At 46.1% G+C, this 14,971-nt stretch overlaps 1 protein-coding gene across 6 annotated transcripts in view; it reads left to right on the top strand.

The window, feature by feature from the left end:
- Positions 1-204: 204 nt before the first annotated feature.
- The window catches only part of RUBCNL (rubicon like autophagy enhancer), a 40,106-nt gene continuing 25,339 nt past the window's right edge, over positions 205-14,971 (top strand). The window contains exon 1 of one of the 6 annotated variants that reach the window (XM_070471231.1): positions 205-604. The gene's annotated coding sequence lies outside the window, so the exon portion shown is untranslated. Of the gene's footprint in view, positions 605-851; positions 942-1,427; positions 1,515-1,608; positions 1,633-1,937; positions 2,577-5,694; positions 13,486-14,971 lie in introns of those variants that run through there. The other 5 variants (XM_070471227.1, XM_070471230.1, XM_070471232.1 and 2 more) reach the window with 5 other exon arrangements.

The following is a 14,971-nucleotide window of genomic DNA, read 5'->3' as shown; positions in this document are numbered from 1 at the left end:
GTTCCTGGGACAGAATGCCAAGTGTCCCTAGTTTTTTCAGGTCATGCCAATCTAGGCTGGGCAAGAGTGCAGTGTGTGCTAAGACGCTTCAGTCGTGGAGGACTCTTCCTAACCCTATGAACTGTAGCCCGCCTGCCTCCTCTGTCCATGGGATTCGCCAGGCAGGAATACCAGAGTGGGTTGGCATCGCCTCCTCCAGGGGATCTTCCCAACCCAGGGATCCAGCCGGGTCTCTTATGTCTCCTACATTGGCAGGCGGTTTCTCTACCACTCAGGCCACCTCCTCAAAGAAAGCGGGTAATTGACAGCACGCACTCATTTGGCTCGTGATCCTGATTCGCACTTAGGGCTTCATCCAAGAAGCCACGTCTATGCGGCGCTGCCCCTTAACTCCTCTATGCTGCACCGAGGAGGGGGTTGTTCCGAAGAGGCACCCGGCAAATAAAGCCCCAAACACCTGCGACGTGGTTTCACAACCTGGAACTGACAAAGGGCAAAGCCAAGGAACCTAAAAGGAGTGCGATGCGGGTTTGGTTTTACGGAGCAGAAGGGCCTCTTCTAAGCAAGCCAGGACTGGCTCACCTGCGTGTTGTTACCCGGGCAGGTAACTGGGAGATTCTATCCCTAAGAGACGCTGGGGGCGCTGCTGGAGGGCGCAGAAGCTCCCAGGGGGTGGCGTGGGACGTGATGCATTCGGCCGTAGGAACAGTCAGGGCTTGGGTTTCTATTTGTGAAAACTTTCTGTATTGGTTGGTTGCTTCTCCCCAGCCTCCCCCGCGATGCGCGTGCTCTCCGCGGCACAGCTGTGATGGGATTTCTAAACCCTGGCTGCCAGCGGACAAGGACGATTAGGTTGGACGGATGCTGACCGTGGCGTCCTCCGGGTGGGTTTCCGCGGGGTGCAGCCCGCTGAGGTCAGAGAGACGTGGCTCGCGCTCCGGGTAAGTTGCAGGTCCCCGCCAGGCCCACAGCTTGCAGCGCAGACTTGAATCCAAATTGCTAAGATCATCATTTCAGGCAATTGCACTGGTGCTAGAGACCACCCGTTTGGGACTCTGGGGTTGGGCGTGGACGTCCGCCAGGTCTGTGATGATCTCGTTTCCACCCCAGAAAGCGCTGTTCCATCCGAGTCCCCCGCGAGGGGTAGGGCGGGGTTTCCGGAGGCAACCGGGGGGAGAGGGGGGGCGGTGCACAGCTGCTCCGGCAGACCCCAGTCCGCGCCACCCAGGGTCCAGGGACGGGAGGAAGGCAGGGGGCCGCGTTCCTTCCAGCGAGCAGCAGGCGGGGAAGTGGCGCTTCGCTCCGCTGGGGGCGTTTCTCGGATTTGCTGCGGGAGCCCGGGATATTTTTGGCTGGCGCGGGTAGATGGGGGCGGGGGCGGTGTCAGGGCGCCGCTTCCCCTTCGACGCCCCCTCTCTCGTCGCTGGGGGGCGCAGTGACCTCGCGACGCCGCTCGGAGCCCGGCCCGCAGAGGAGCCGACGCGCGGCGCCCAGCTGGCTTTTCAGCCGCTTGGGTGAGCGGAACCCGGCCGGGGATGCGAGGACCGCGGGAGGCGGGGGAGGGCGAGGAGGGTGGTGGGAGGGATGCCAGAGAGGCGTGCGCAGAGCGGGGAGTGCGGGGGGAACCCCAAGGTAGGTCAGGGCAGTGCTGAGTCCCCCCACCCCCGGAGATCTTTGGGGAGTTGACTTGCAAAGGGATGGGGTGCGGGGTGGTTGGTGACCCTGTGCTCGGCTTGGGTCCGGAGGGGCGGAGGAGCCGGACCGCCAGGCACGGAGGTCGCAAAGAGACTCTTCCGTGAGCGCAGAGCCTGAAGCGGTCCCGGACGCCGGGTGACTTTTCTCGGTTCCACAGAAGCCGTACCCAGATGGCGAGGGCACCCCTGAGGACCACCTCCCCATGACGCCCCAAGAAAGTGGTGGCACAGCCACTTTCTGCCGCTTAACCGAAGTAGGCGAGAGCACGGGGCTTCGGCCGAGCGCTAGGTGTGGGATCCACCTGCTGAGATTGCGGCGGGGACGCGCCGGCTGCGTTTCGCCCTCACCCCGCCTGCCCGGTGACCGCGCGGGGGGTTTGCTACCGATCTCCTGCGGAATTGTGCTGTCAGCTTGGAGAATGTAAAGAACCTTCCGAAGAGGGGTCATTTAGCCTCAATGGGAATGAAGACCCAAAGGAAAGGGGATGATCAAGCGCTGCCCTGTGGTACTGCAGTGCAGTTTGAAAGGATCTTTAAATAGGCTTGCAGGCAAAAGTGCAAAGGACTGGGGGTCGGCCGACTTGGGTGTCTTGGACCCTGTCCTGAAGTCGAATAGCAGGGAGGTCTCGGCAAATCAGGAAACCTCGTTAAACTTCAGTTTGCTCGCGTGAGACGTGGGAGGATCGGAGGTGCTCCACCTTCCTGGGTGGTTTGGAAGATAACGGAGGGAGGGTGGTGTTTTGAAAAGCATCTTCGGTGGTTTCTACAAATTTAGCATTGCAGACCACACCTCCTTCCTGGCCCCTAACCGAACCTTGCTTGTAGCGGAGATGCGGCAGGACCTTCTCCGCGGCGCTGGAGTTTTCCTGGTTGCCTGCCGGGGTGAGATGTGTCTATTTCTCAATCTCTTGTCGCAATTACTCTTCACGGCACAGGCGCCAGTTACTCTGCCCAACAGAGTGTGACATCAGAGCATGGGAACTTTGCTTGGTTCATCAACTCCTTTAGGACGTGTAGAAAGCGGGGGCGGTGCTCGGAGAGTTGAGGCAAGTTGAAAGTCGTTGTGGCGGCTGGGGGTGGGGGGCTTAGAATTTTTTTTTTAATTTTTAAAATTTATTTCTAGCTTTGCGGGGGTCTTCCTGTGTGCAAGCTTTCTTTAGTTGCAGCCAGTCGGGGCTACTCTTTGCTTATTTTAGCTGCGTTCGGGGGCTTCTCATTGCAGTGACTTGTCTTGTTGCAGAGCACAGACTCAGTAGCTGTGGCCCGCTGGACTTAGCTGCCACGTGGCATGTGGGATCTTTCCCCATCAGGGATCCAACCGGGCCTTCCTCATAGGTAGGGAGATTCTTTACCACTGAGCCACCCGAGAAGCCCCTGGGAGGTTAGATTTGATTGGGCATGTTCTCTGGGAGATCAGTTAGCTCCAAAAACATTTCCTGAAGTTGGAGTTCTTGTTTTCTGACAGGGGAAAATTCTGTCGGAGCCAAGGGTAGGCATCCAAGAATAAGCATTTTAATTCGAACATCTTCAGAGGAAGATAGGAGTTCTGGAAATGTTTCCTACACCAGTCACACACAGCACAGGATAATGGCAGGGAGGAATCTGAATAGTTTCTCTTAGTACTAATTTTAGATTCATATTTCTAATACTGAAAGGAGAGGTTTGCATGGTTGGTTGCCTTACTGTTAAAATTTAAGCAGTCCTTGTTAGATAAGCATGTCCAGCCTTCCAGAGATTATAAACGTGAGCAATACTAGAGCCCTTCTGTCATATTTTATCTTTTTATGGATCAAATAGGACCTCTGATTGGCTTTTCCATTTTAACTAAAAGGAGTTGAAAGATGACTCATTTAAGAGTTTGGGAAATACAATTGAGACTGTCTTACACAGAACTGTAAATTCTTATAAAATTTAAAATTAAAAATCATCACCTGATGGTGATGATAAAGCCAACTTTTAGACTGTTGTGTGCCAGACTCAGATATGCACATTACAACCCATTTAATTCTCACAACAATCTGTAAATAAACTGAAGCACAGATAGGTTGAGTGCCTTGCCCAAGGTCACACAGTGAGCAGTGAGGAATTTCTCTTCTGTCGGCATAACAGTTATATTTGATTGGTACTCTTTTTTGTTTTTTTTTTGCTTAGCATCTGCACTGGGTTTTCTCCCAGCCGGGGTGAGAGAGACTGAAGGCTTTGGAGCAGGGATCCAGGATTCTGGACTAATTGCCAAATTGCTGTGTGGTCTTTATTTTTTTAAATTTTATTTTTGGCTGTGCTGGGTCTTCATTGCTGCTTGCCGGTTTTCTGTAGCTGAGATGAGCAGGGACTGTTCTTCAGTGCGGTGTGTAGATTCTCATTGCGGTGGCTTCTTTTGTTGCCTGGCTCTGGGGCTCACGGGCTTCGGTAGTTGTGGCGCGTGGGTGCTTCGGGGCTTGTGGCGTCTTCCCAGATCAGGGTCGAATCTGTGTCTGCAGCATTGGCAGGCAGATTCTATACCTCTGAGCCACCAGGAAACCCCTGCTGTGTGGTCTTTACTTCCTTTTTCTGATCCTCACTTTTCTCATGCACAAAACAGTGCTAATAATCCTCTTTTGAGTGAATGCTTTATTTCTCACTGGAACATGGAGTGTGAGCTGGAAAGAAAGACTTCTCATAGTGTAAAGGGAAGTTTCAGAGTCCCGTTTCTGTCAGCTGTGACAAATGACTGGCAGATGGCAAATAAGTAAAACCTGGAGGAAACTACACATGATGTGGTTTGCCCAGCAATTATGTTTGAAAATTGTTTTTTTCTTAGATCCTTAGCATTACCGTCATTAAAAGAGATAAACGCAAATTAGACCTCAAATGTTTTCTGGCAGGTAACATTGAATGGCACCCATGTTCAATACGTGCTTTTCTGTGGTTGATTGCAGGTGATGAAAATTGGAGGGTGGAGGGTTTTATTTTTTTTAATCCTTATATTCTTCTACATTCTTTTATTCCAATAAGCTATAGTGGGTCAGAGAACAGCTAAGTCCTAAAAATATATGTAAGCTATTCCTGTGTTCTCTCTTTGTTTGGAAATTGAGGATGGCCACTTTAAATCTGGTAGGTAAGGAAACTTGAACTTCTGAAGATACTTACTTTTAAGGGCATTTTTTATGTTTGCTTTTTTTTAAATGTGGACCATTTTTAAGGTCTTTATTGAATTTGTTACAATATTGTTCCTGTTTTATGTTTTTTTTTTTTTGGCTTGGAGACATGTGGGATTTTAGCTCCCCAACCAGGGATGAACCCACATCTCCTGCATTGGAAGGTGAAGTGTTAACCACTGGGCAACCAGGGACGTCCCAAGGGTACTTTAAACAATATGGTTCAATTGTCAAATCATTTGAACTGTCTATGACCTATATAAAATCTTTTCTGGGGCTGGGGTTCTCACTCTTAATTTAGATTCTGGTCTCTATGGAGATTTGGGCTGGGGGAGTCACCGTGTCAGTGTTCCTGATGTTACCGGGCTCACAGCAGCAACTCCATGCTTGGTGACTGCTGATCTTCTGGAGAGGGGGTTAGGTCCATGAGATTTAACGGTCTTCCCTTCACCCCTGTGCAGTTGTGGGTAAGAATGTGGACTTGGAGCAAGACTAGCCTGGGTGGGAAACTGGCTCCATTGACTAACTGTGCCTCAGTTTCTCTTCTGTAAAATAAAGATGGTGTGGTCATATCTACCTCATAGGTTGTTAGGAGGATTGAGTATATGTGTTTAGAAAGCTTAGAACCGTGTCAGGCCTGTAGTAAACGCCATCCAAGAGTTAGTAATGAATCACTGCTGATGGGTAAGCAGTCAGAGGCTAAGTGCTGTGGAACACAGTAGATCAGTAAATGGGGAGAGTGTACACTTGTAGGGATGCAGCTTTTAAAAGGGTGGTGGGGAATGTCTCAATCCAAGGGTAAATTAGAATAAGATTGGGATGGGGTGGGTGGAGGAGGGGGTTATAGAGTGCAGAGGGGTATAGAGGCATAGGGTTTTAGAGGTGATAGGTAAGGAGGACAGAGGGGTAACTTAGGGACACAGGAAGACATAGCACATATGAAGTTTTTTTTTTTTTAACTTGGGAAATTGTCTTATGGAAGATTTCAAACATTAAGTAGAGAGAACAGTCCACGTGCCCTCCTCCCATCCTCAACAATGATCAACGTGGCCCATTGTGTTTCATCCATATCCCTCCCTGGACCTTCCCGCTGTATTATTTTAAAGCACAAATTCCAGAAATTCTATCAGTTCTAAATCCTTCTGTATATGTTTCTGAAAGATAGGCACTTAACCGAACATGACCATGATACTTAACCTCTCTGACTTTGTCATCCCATCTATAAATTGGGACCAGTAGAACCTCCCCCGCAGTGCTGGTGTAAAGAGAAGGGTGGACGCCTGGAACACTCAGTGCAGACAAGCAATGCCCCGGTACCCAGCCATCACGCCGATGGTGTTGCCGTTACCGGCCTTTGGGGGTTTTTTCTGCATAGCTCAGTCGTGGCATTCTCACTTCTTGCTCTCTCCCTTCTCCATGCTTACTTTAGGCACATTTATTCCTGCTCCCTTGTCTAGTCTCTATTTCCCCTTTTAATTTTCAGTTCCATTGTTCTCAGCCTGACTCATAGCTTGTGCTCCTTTGATGCCCGTGGTCCACAGAAATACAGCATCTCTAGTCTTTCTAGACCTTTTGGAAGGGAGATGGCCGTTGGCCCATTTCATTTTTTCAACAGCATTATTGAGATGCAGATAGAATTGACATAACATAAATTCACCCATTGGAAGTATACAATCCAATGGTTTTTTTTATCTTCACAGATATGTGCCAGCATCACCACAGTTGATTTGAAAACATTTAGAACCTCAGAAAGACATTTTTACCTGTTGCCCCTATCTTCCCATCCCCCAAAGGAACTGCTAATGTACTTTCTGTCTCTATGGGTTTGCCTATTCTGGACAATTTCGTTCATTCATAAAGAAATAAGAAATATTTTTTGTCAATGACTTCTTTCACTTAGTAGGGTTTTCAGGGCTCAGTCATATTGTAGCATGTATTGGTACTTTCCTTCTTACTGTGGCTGAATGATGTTACACTGTATGGCTGGCTGGCTGTCCAGTTGCTCAGCTGTGTTCAACTCTTTGCAACCCAATGGACTACAGCATGCCAGGCATCCTTGTCCTTCACCATCTCCCGGAGTTTGGTCAAACTGATGTCCATTGAGTCGGTGATGCCATCCAACCATCTCATCCTCTGTCGTCCTCTTCTCCTCCTGCCCTCAGTCTTTCCCAGCATCGGAGTCTTTTCCAATGAATTGGCTCTTCACATCCGGTGACCAAAGTAGCATCCTTTGTTTATTGATCGATGGACATTTGCGTTGTTTCTACTTTTTAACTGTTCTGAACAATGCTGCCACTAACACTCATGTGTGTATAGAAATAACAAATCACTGTGTTGTGTAACAGGAACTAGCACAGTGTTGTAGGTCAACTATACTCCAAAAGCAGATTTTAAAAGAGGAGGTCAGACATTTGGTTTCCAGTGATGAAAGTGGAGGGGGAGGGAAGGGACAACTGGATAAAAGCTGTTGAAGGTACAGACTTCCAGCCCTAAGATAAATAAGTACTAGAGTTGTAATGTACAACAGGATGAATGTAACTAACACTGCTGTGTGTTATGTGTGAATGTTGTCAAGAGAGTAAATCCTGAGAATTCTCATCACAAGGAAAAATATTTCTTTCTCTTTCTTTAATTTTGTGACTTTATGAGAGGATGGATGTTCACTAAACTTACTGTGATAAAGGCTTCATGATGTATGTAAATCAAATCATTATGCTGTACCCGTTAAACTCAAATATATCTCAGTTTTAAAATATTTACATGTAAGTTTTTTATGTTAACACATACTTTTGTTTCTCTTGGATATGTAGCCAGGAGTGGGAATGCTTGCTCAAATGGTAACTGTACGTTAAACCCTTTGAAGAACTGTCAGACTGTTTTCTAATATGGCTCCCCACTTTATTGAATTGGCTAAAAGTTCATCTGGATTTTTCCAACCCAATATTTTCCCCAAACATGGGAATCTAGCCATCTTTAAGTCTTATTTAGTTACCTAATTATATCCATGTATAAGTCTTTTTTGTTATTGATTTTTGTATATAAGATTTTGAGTAAAGCATTACTTGAGCAGTGGTCCCCAAAGTGGAAGTTATATACCTTAGTACTTTTGCCTGGAAAATCCCATGGACAGAGGAGCCTGGTGGGCTGCAGTCCATGGGGTGGTGAAGAGTCAGACACGACTGAGCGACTTCACTTTCACTTTTCACTTTCATGCATTGGAGAAGGAAATGGTACCCCACTCCAGTGTTCTTGCCTGGAGAATCCCAGGGATGGGGGAGCCTGGCAGGCTGCTGTCTATGGGGTCGCACAGAGTCGGACATGACTGAAGTGACTTAGCAGCAGCAGCAGGGTACAAGATGATTCATTGGAAAGCAAGAACAAAATGCTCTGCTCTTGTATCTGTTTCAATAATGCTTTATAGTTATACAGTGTATTAGAATATCTGTGCATATATAAGATTTATAAGTAAATAGTCTTATATTGGAGATGTAAATAACAAAGATTTTTTTCAAATAGGAAGTCATATCATAAAATTCTGGGGACAACTGTTCTAAACGCATGGGATCAAATATATGTAGCTGTGTGGTTCTTAATCCCATGCTTTGTGACGCACCTGATGGGGAAATCCTTAAAATTACTTTGCTAAGGAAACTGAAAATATCCTGCTAATTTCAGCCCACACGGAACACATAAATACCAGGGGAAGGAGCTTTGCATCAGGTGTTGGACCTTTATTTTTGTTCTACTTCTGCTGATTGCTAATAGACTTTGGGTGAGTCCCTTGATGGGCTGCATTTCAGTTCCCAGACTGGTCTAAGAACACCTGAAATATCATAAATTTTCATTGTGCAGAATGAGAGTGTCACGTGTGACATATGCAGTGACCACAGGGGAAGTCAGACATTTGTGCATCTTGGGCAACCCTGAAGTCTCCTTAAGCAAATATGTGGGGTTCCTGGACCTCTGCCCTGGCTGGGTCTTCCCCTTCCCACGCCACCCTGCTTTCTGCCCTTCCTCTGTGTTCTTCTGACAACAGACCTTCACAAGTAAGGGTCACTGCCAAGGTTAAGTTGCCCAGAGAGGAGTCAGGTGGCGCCGCCCGCCCCCACTGCAGTAAACTCTTCTTCCTTGTGCTCTTGTCGTGCGAACACAGTGAAGGGGCAGCTGGCTGAAAACTGCAGTTGACTCTGATTCCCGGCCCCTGACACAGAAGCCATGAAGTCTCATTACTGGGCATCTTGATGATTTCTGGGTGATCTGGGATCACTTGAGTGTGCAGATGTCCTGGGGGGATATGAGCCTTTGTTTTAAGTCAAAATACGAAGGGAAGTAGATACAGAAAGATGGGAAGAGATTCTGGGGAACTGTCTTAACCGAAGTGCTCATGTGCCGTGGTTCAAGATCAGTTCACTCTCTGCTTGCTTTTGTCTCTTACTGGGCATGCTCACTAAGACACCATAGAGTTGTAAGGAATGAATGCGACCTTTCACACTCAACTCCTGTTTGCAATTTCTCTTCTCTAACATCCTCTGTTCTAAGGAAATTGTTGGCAGCTATTTTAGGTTGTAATCTCCAGTTTCTTCTACAGGGTGATGCCTGCTCTTGGACTCCTTTCTTAGGCAATAGAAATAGCCAATATAACCATGCTTAGGTACTGTTGGTGAGTTTGTTCATTCTTATTCATACACTCAATGTATTTGTTGGGCATCTATTATGCGCCCCTGTTCTAGATACCAGGGGCAGAGCAGTGATCAAAATAAAAGTTACATAGCTGATTCACTTCATTGTACAGCAGAAACTAACACAGCATTGTAAAGCAATTATTCTCCAGTTAAAAAAAAAAACAAAACCCAACAACCTGGGAACTTCCCTAGTGGCTAAGATTGCATTCCCAATGCAAGGGCCCTGGGTTCAATTCCTGGTCAGGGAACTAGGTCGTACACTCCCCAGCAAAGATCAAAGATCTTGTGTGCCACAACGAAAACCAGGCGCAGCCAAATAAATATTAAAAAAACTGCCCTCAAAGATTTTACATTCTAGTGGGTGTTAGTCATTGAGGTTAAACAAAATGATGATTAGTGGTGAGGAGTAAGGAGGAAAAAACTAGAGTTGCGGAGGGGGAGAGGAGCTATTAGGGAGGGGCCGTTGCCATTATTTATAGGGTAACCAGGGAGGCCTATCTGAGAAGATCACCTTTAAGATGAGCCTTTACTCGGATGCTCCCAGCTATGTATTCAGTTACTAGCTAGTGCTGAGGCAGAGAAAACCCCAAATCCTAAACCTGAATACTTCGCCTATTCATGGAGTACCTTTAAGATTGTTAAGGGTTTTTATTAGCTGCTAAAGTAGTTTATCTACCATCAAAATGCTGGCTGCTTGGGCCTCCCTTGTGGCTCAGATGGTAAAGAATCTGCTTGTGATGCAGAAGACCTGGGTTTGATCCCTGGGTTGGGAAGATCCCCTGGTGAAGGGAATGGCAACCCATTCCACATCCTTGCCTGGAGAATCCCATGAACAGAGGAACCTGGTGGGCTACAGTCCATAGGGTCGCAGAGAGTTGGACACAACTGAGCGACTAATACTGTAGTCTACTGGGCTTTTGTGAGGTCACTCTAGAGGTCATGGTGACTCACAATGAGTCATCTTCCCCTCTTGCAAAGGTTGCATCTTTGGAGTGGATGTTGTACCCCAGCAGTGGCCCTAGTGATGCAGTCATTCTCAGTGGGACCACTGAGTCCAACACACAGGGACCTTCCAGAATGATTTAGGGTGGGTGGGGGAAGTCCTGGAGTCTCTTCTTTGCCTAGGGCCTTTGCTGCTGCCCATGTGTTAACTAGTAATCTGGCCTGGGTTTACTCTCAAAAGGAAAATCCCAGTAGAAATGACAGTAAGCTTTGCAACTAAATTTCTCTTCCTTTAATAACTGGTTGGAGATGGACTTTTATCTTTGCACATAAGCATCTCTGATCCAAAGGAGCTCATTTATGACAGTGGGGAGGACTTGGAGAAGATGCCAGTCATTCCTTAGATTCCTATTATCTACTGCCAGTCAGTACCTGAGAGGTATCAATGTATGTGTTTAGTCCCCATCTCCCCTCTGCCAGAATGTAGGCTACTGGAAGTCAGGAAGCTTATCTTAGTCACCACTGTAACCCCCGTGCTACCAAAACAAAAACAATGCCAGTCATGTAGTATATGCTCAATAAATATGTTTAGTTGAATTACAGTTTGTGAGCAGTGTGGCAATAAACAACATAACCAGAAACCATTTCTTGGTATCGCATGAATTATCTGTTGCCCCGAAGACCAAGAGATGGAGATGGCATCTTATCACCAGGAACTGGGCTTTGCTCCCCGTCACTGCTCTGCCCTCGGTGTCCATGTGTCTCTCAGGGAAACTCATGCTGCCTAATGAGTGTCCAGCCTGGCTTGCCAGCCTTTCTCTGCCACTGCCCAGCTGTGACCTTAGGTATAGCTTGAATTCCTGTGGTTTTGTTCCCGCTCTAAAGAGCTCTTATTTTATAACCTGGCAAAGCCAAGATCTGCGGGTTCTTTGTGTGAAACAAGAACATCTTTCTAGAAGGAAGTAGAACAAGCACCTGCTTCTGAAAATTACTTTTTATAAGAAAGTCTTGTTTTTGCTCAGTGCAGTTGTTTCCACATCTGAGAGGCTCATAAATGACATTCTCTTTGAATTATTAACTTTAATCTGTTTATAAAAACACAGAGGTCACACTATTACTTACCATGTGATTTCTCAGTTGTAATCATCTCTCACACAGAAAACTAAATATGATGTGTAGAAATATGAGAATAAAACACGACTTACATAGCTTCATTCTTTTGGAAATAGTAAGATTATCATAGGCCAGGGGCTCAGAACTAAAATTAGAACTAGTAAAAGAAAAGGTATAATAAAAGAAAATCAACAAAAAGCAATATGAATAAAGATGTTCATTGCTGTATATTTTATAATAGTAAAAAACTGAAAATAAATTTTCATTAATAGGAATATGACTAAGAAATTATGATACATTTATACCCTAAAAGTGGTAAGATAGTTAAAAAAAAGAGTATGAACCCTCAAGACATATTGAGTAAAAGAAAGTATATTTAGCTTATGTCCGGTGTGATTGCATGTGTGTATAAAAAAAAATGACATATCTTCTGATCTGACATATGTATGTTAATTCATAGAAGATCTGGAAGAAATAAAATGGTTGACAGTGTTATTTCTGGGAAAGAATTGGGGTTGGTGGGGCTTGGTGTGATGAGAAGGTCTCACTTTTTACTCTAGACTTCTATGTTTGGGGCATTTTATAAAACCATAGTCATGGGTGGGCTTTTTTTTTTTTTTTTTTTGTAATTATAACACTTGAAACTACTGGAGAGGAAAAGATGTGTGACAGAGAAATTGGGGCACAGGTGGAATTTGAGCTCGGGAGAAGGAAAATGAAACACTTCAGATAGTGAGAGCTGGCACTTTATCACCAAATCCTGTGATATTTTGTGACTGGTGATTTGGAGCTTGTGCTGTGTTCTCAGGATGGCATATATATATATATACACATTCAGTTCAGTTCAGTCACTCAGTTGTGTCCAACTCTTTGTGACTCCATGGACTGCAGCACGCCAGGCCTCCCTGTCCATCACCAACTCCCAGAGCTTACCCAAACTCATGTCCATTGGGTTGGTGTACACACACACACACACACACACACACATACACATGTGTCTGTCTATCTGTCTCCTGCGTTAGTCTTCCTTGGTAGCTCAGTGGTAAAGAATCTGTCTGCCAATGCAGGAGACGTGGGTTTGATTCCTGGTCTGGAAAGATCTCCTGGAGAAGGAAATGGCGAGCCACTCCAGGATTCTTGCCTGGGAAATCCTATGGACAGAGGAGCCTGGTGGACTACAGTCCACGGGGTCACAAAGAGTCGGACACGACTGAGTGACTGAACAACATGTCTCCTGCATCACTGCAAAAGCTGTGAGCTAAAATGGAAGACCCCCAAATCAAGAAAACCCAAAGGTTTTTAGAACAATTTTCACATTGCCTTTTTGGGTCTATTTGTAAGCATTGGGTGAGAAAAATTTCGTATCTTTAGGAAACAGGGACTCACTTCCATCTGTGATGAGAAGGTCTGCCGTGATAGTAGTGCAGTTATATCAATCACAGAAGTCTTTTCTCTAGCCTGTAACTCTATTTTCATTTTGCTGGATGTGTTCATTCAGTCTGAAGCTCTTATTGAGCCCCCATTGGCCAGTCTGAGACAAGGCCCCTGCTCTCCTGGAGCTTCTAGTCCGGGGTGGAGAGGTGGACAAGGATGACAGTAAGCAGCAGGAAGTTGAGAGCTACTGTGCTGACGATTAAGCAAAGTGGTGTGATGCGGTGTAACCAGGGAACTGTGTTAAGAGAGGTGGTTAGGAAAGACTTCTTTGAGGAAGTCATTCATAAACCCAGGAGTGCATAAGACAGGAAGGTGTCAGATGTGTGGTCATTTGAGGGGAGAGCGGTCCAAACAGAGGGACTAGAACAGAAGGTGAACAAGAGCTTGTGGGAGTTGAGAGCTTGCTTCGTAGCTGGGACTGACAGAGGGTGGACAGGCCAGAGAAGTCTGCAGGACAGGGTCATGTCGTGCGTGGGGGACAAGGTAAGGATTTTGGATTTTATTCGGGATTTAATGGGAAGCTATGATGGGGGTGAGGGTTGTCAACTTAAAAAAAAATGCACAACGTGAGAGTTACGAGTTAAGTTTTATTTTATATAATTTTACTTGTATTTATATTAATATAATTTATAATTATATAATATATAGCTATTAATACAATTTATAATATATGATATTAATTATCTAATCATCACTATAATTTATAATTATATTAATTATATAATTATTACTATAATTTATAATTCTATAACATAATTCTATTTATGTGTTTATTTTAAGCTGTGGGTCTTTGCTGCTGCACAGGCTTTTCTCGAGTTGCGGCGCATGGGCTCGGCAGCTGAGTCCCTGGGCTGGAGAGCGCCTGCTCACGGGTTGTGGTGCACAGGCTTAGTTGCCTCACAGCAGGCGGGATCTTCCCAGACCAGGGATCGAACTTGTGTCTCCTGCATTGGCAGGCGGATTCTTTACTACTGAGCCACCAGGGAAGCCTGTGAGTTAAGTTTCAAATGAGGGGTCTCGCCCAGGAGACAGCACCTCAGATAGCTCTAGGAAACTGCTCCAAAGAGGCAGGGGGGAAGGTCAGTATATGTGTGATTTTAGTGATGGGAGAGTATATGCAATCAAGCACGTATTTTTCCAAAAGTTTTCTGCTAGTCTCGTGACGCTTTCTGCTAGTCACGAGGAATAGTCATCACCATGAAGGATTTTAGGGCTTTTCTAGATATGAGGAGATATACACAGTGGCTCATAAAATCAGCTCCTGAAAATATCTTAACTATCTGAAGACCTATCCTGCCAGTCCTGCTCATCCCAGGAGCACGGGGTGCCTCATTTCTGCTCTCCACCCTCAACTCCTTCAGGAGGTGTTGAAAATCAGTAGCTTCAGCGGCACATGTTTACTCCTTGCAGAGGTAGATGGCAAGTGCCAGTTTGTAGTTGACAGGGTCAGATAGGGGATTGATTTAGATTTATAAAAGATATCTCTGAATAACTTGATTACAAACAGGTGAGAAGAATCAGGGAGACCATTGGAGAAATGGTGACTTAGACTAGGTGGGAGCTATAGATGTAAGCTTGTTGTTGTTGTCCTCAGTCACGTCTGATCTTTGTGACCCCATGGACTGTAACCTGCCAGGATCCTCTGTCCGTGGGATTTCCAGACAAGAATACTGGAGTGGGTTGCCATTTCCTCCTCCAGGGATCTTCCCCCACCCTGAGATCGAACCTGAGTCTCCTGCGTCAGCAGGCAGATTCTTTACCTCTGAGCTACCGGGGAAGCTCAGGAATAAGCTTGCTGGTGGGTTAAAGATGGAGAGCTCTGGAAGATAGGGTCATGATGACTCCTAGATTTGGGACTTCAGCACCTGGGGGGTATGTTTCCTGAGATGGGGAAAACCAGGAAGGAGCAGATTTGGCCAGGGGGCAGGAGGAGGGGCTGGAAACCAGTGTTTCTTTGGATATGTCAGGT

The sequence above is a fragment of the Odocoileus virginianus genome, chromosome 8, assembly GCF_023699985.2.
Source record: "Odocoileus virginianus isolate 20LAN1187 ecotype Illinois chromosome 8, Ovbor_1.2, whole genome shotgun sequence".
Taxonomy (NCBI): domain Eukaryota; kingdom Metazoa; phylum Chordata; class Mammalia; order Artiodactyla; family Cervidae; genus Odocoileus; species Odocoileus virginianus.
The sequence above is the reverse complement of the archived record's forward strand: the minus strand, read 5'-3'. Positions and strand labels throughout refer to the sequence as shown.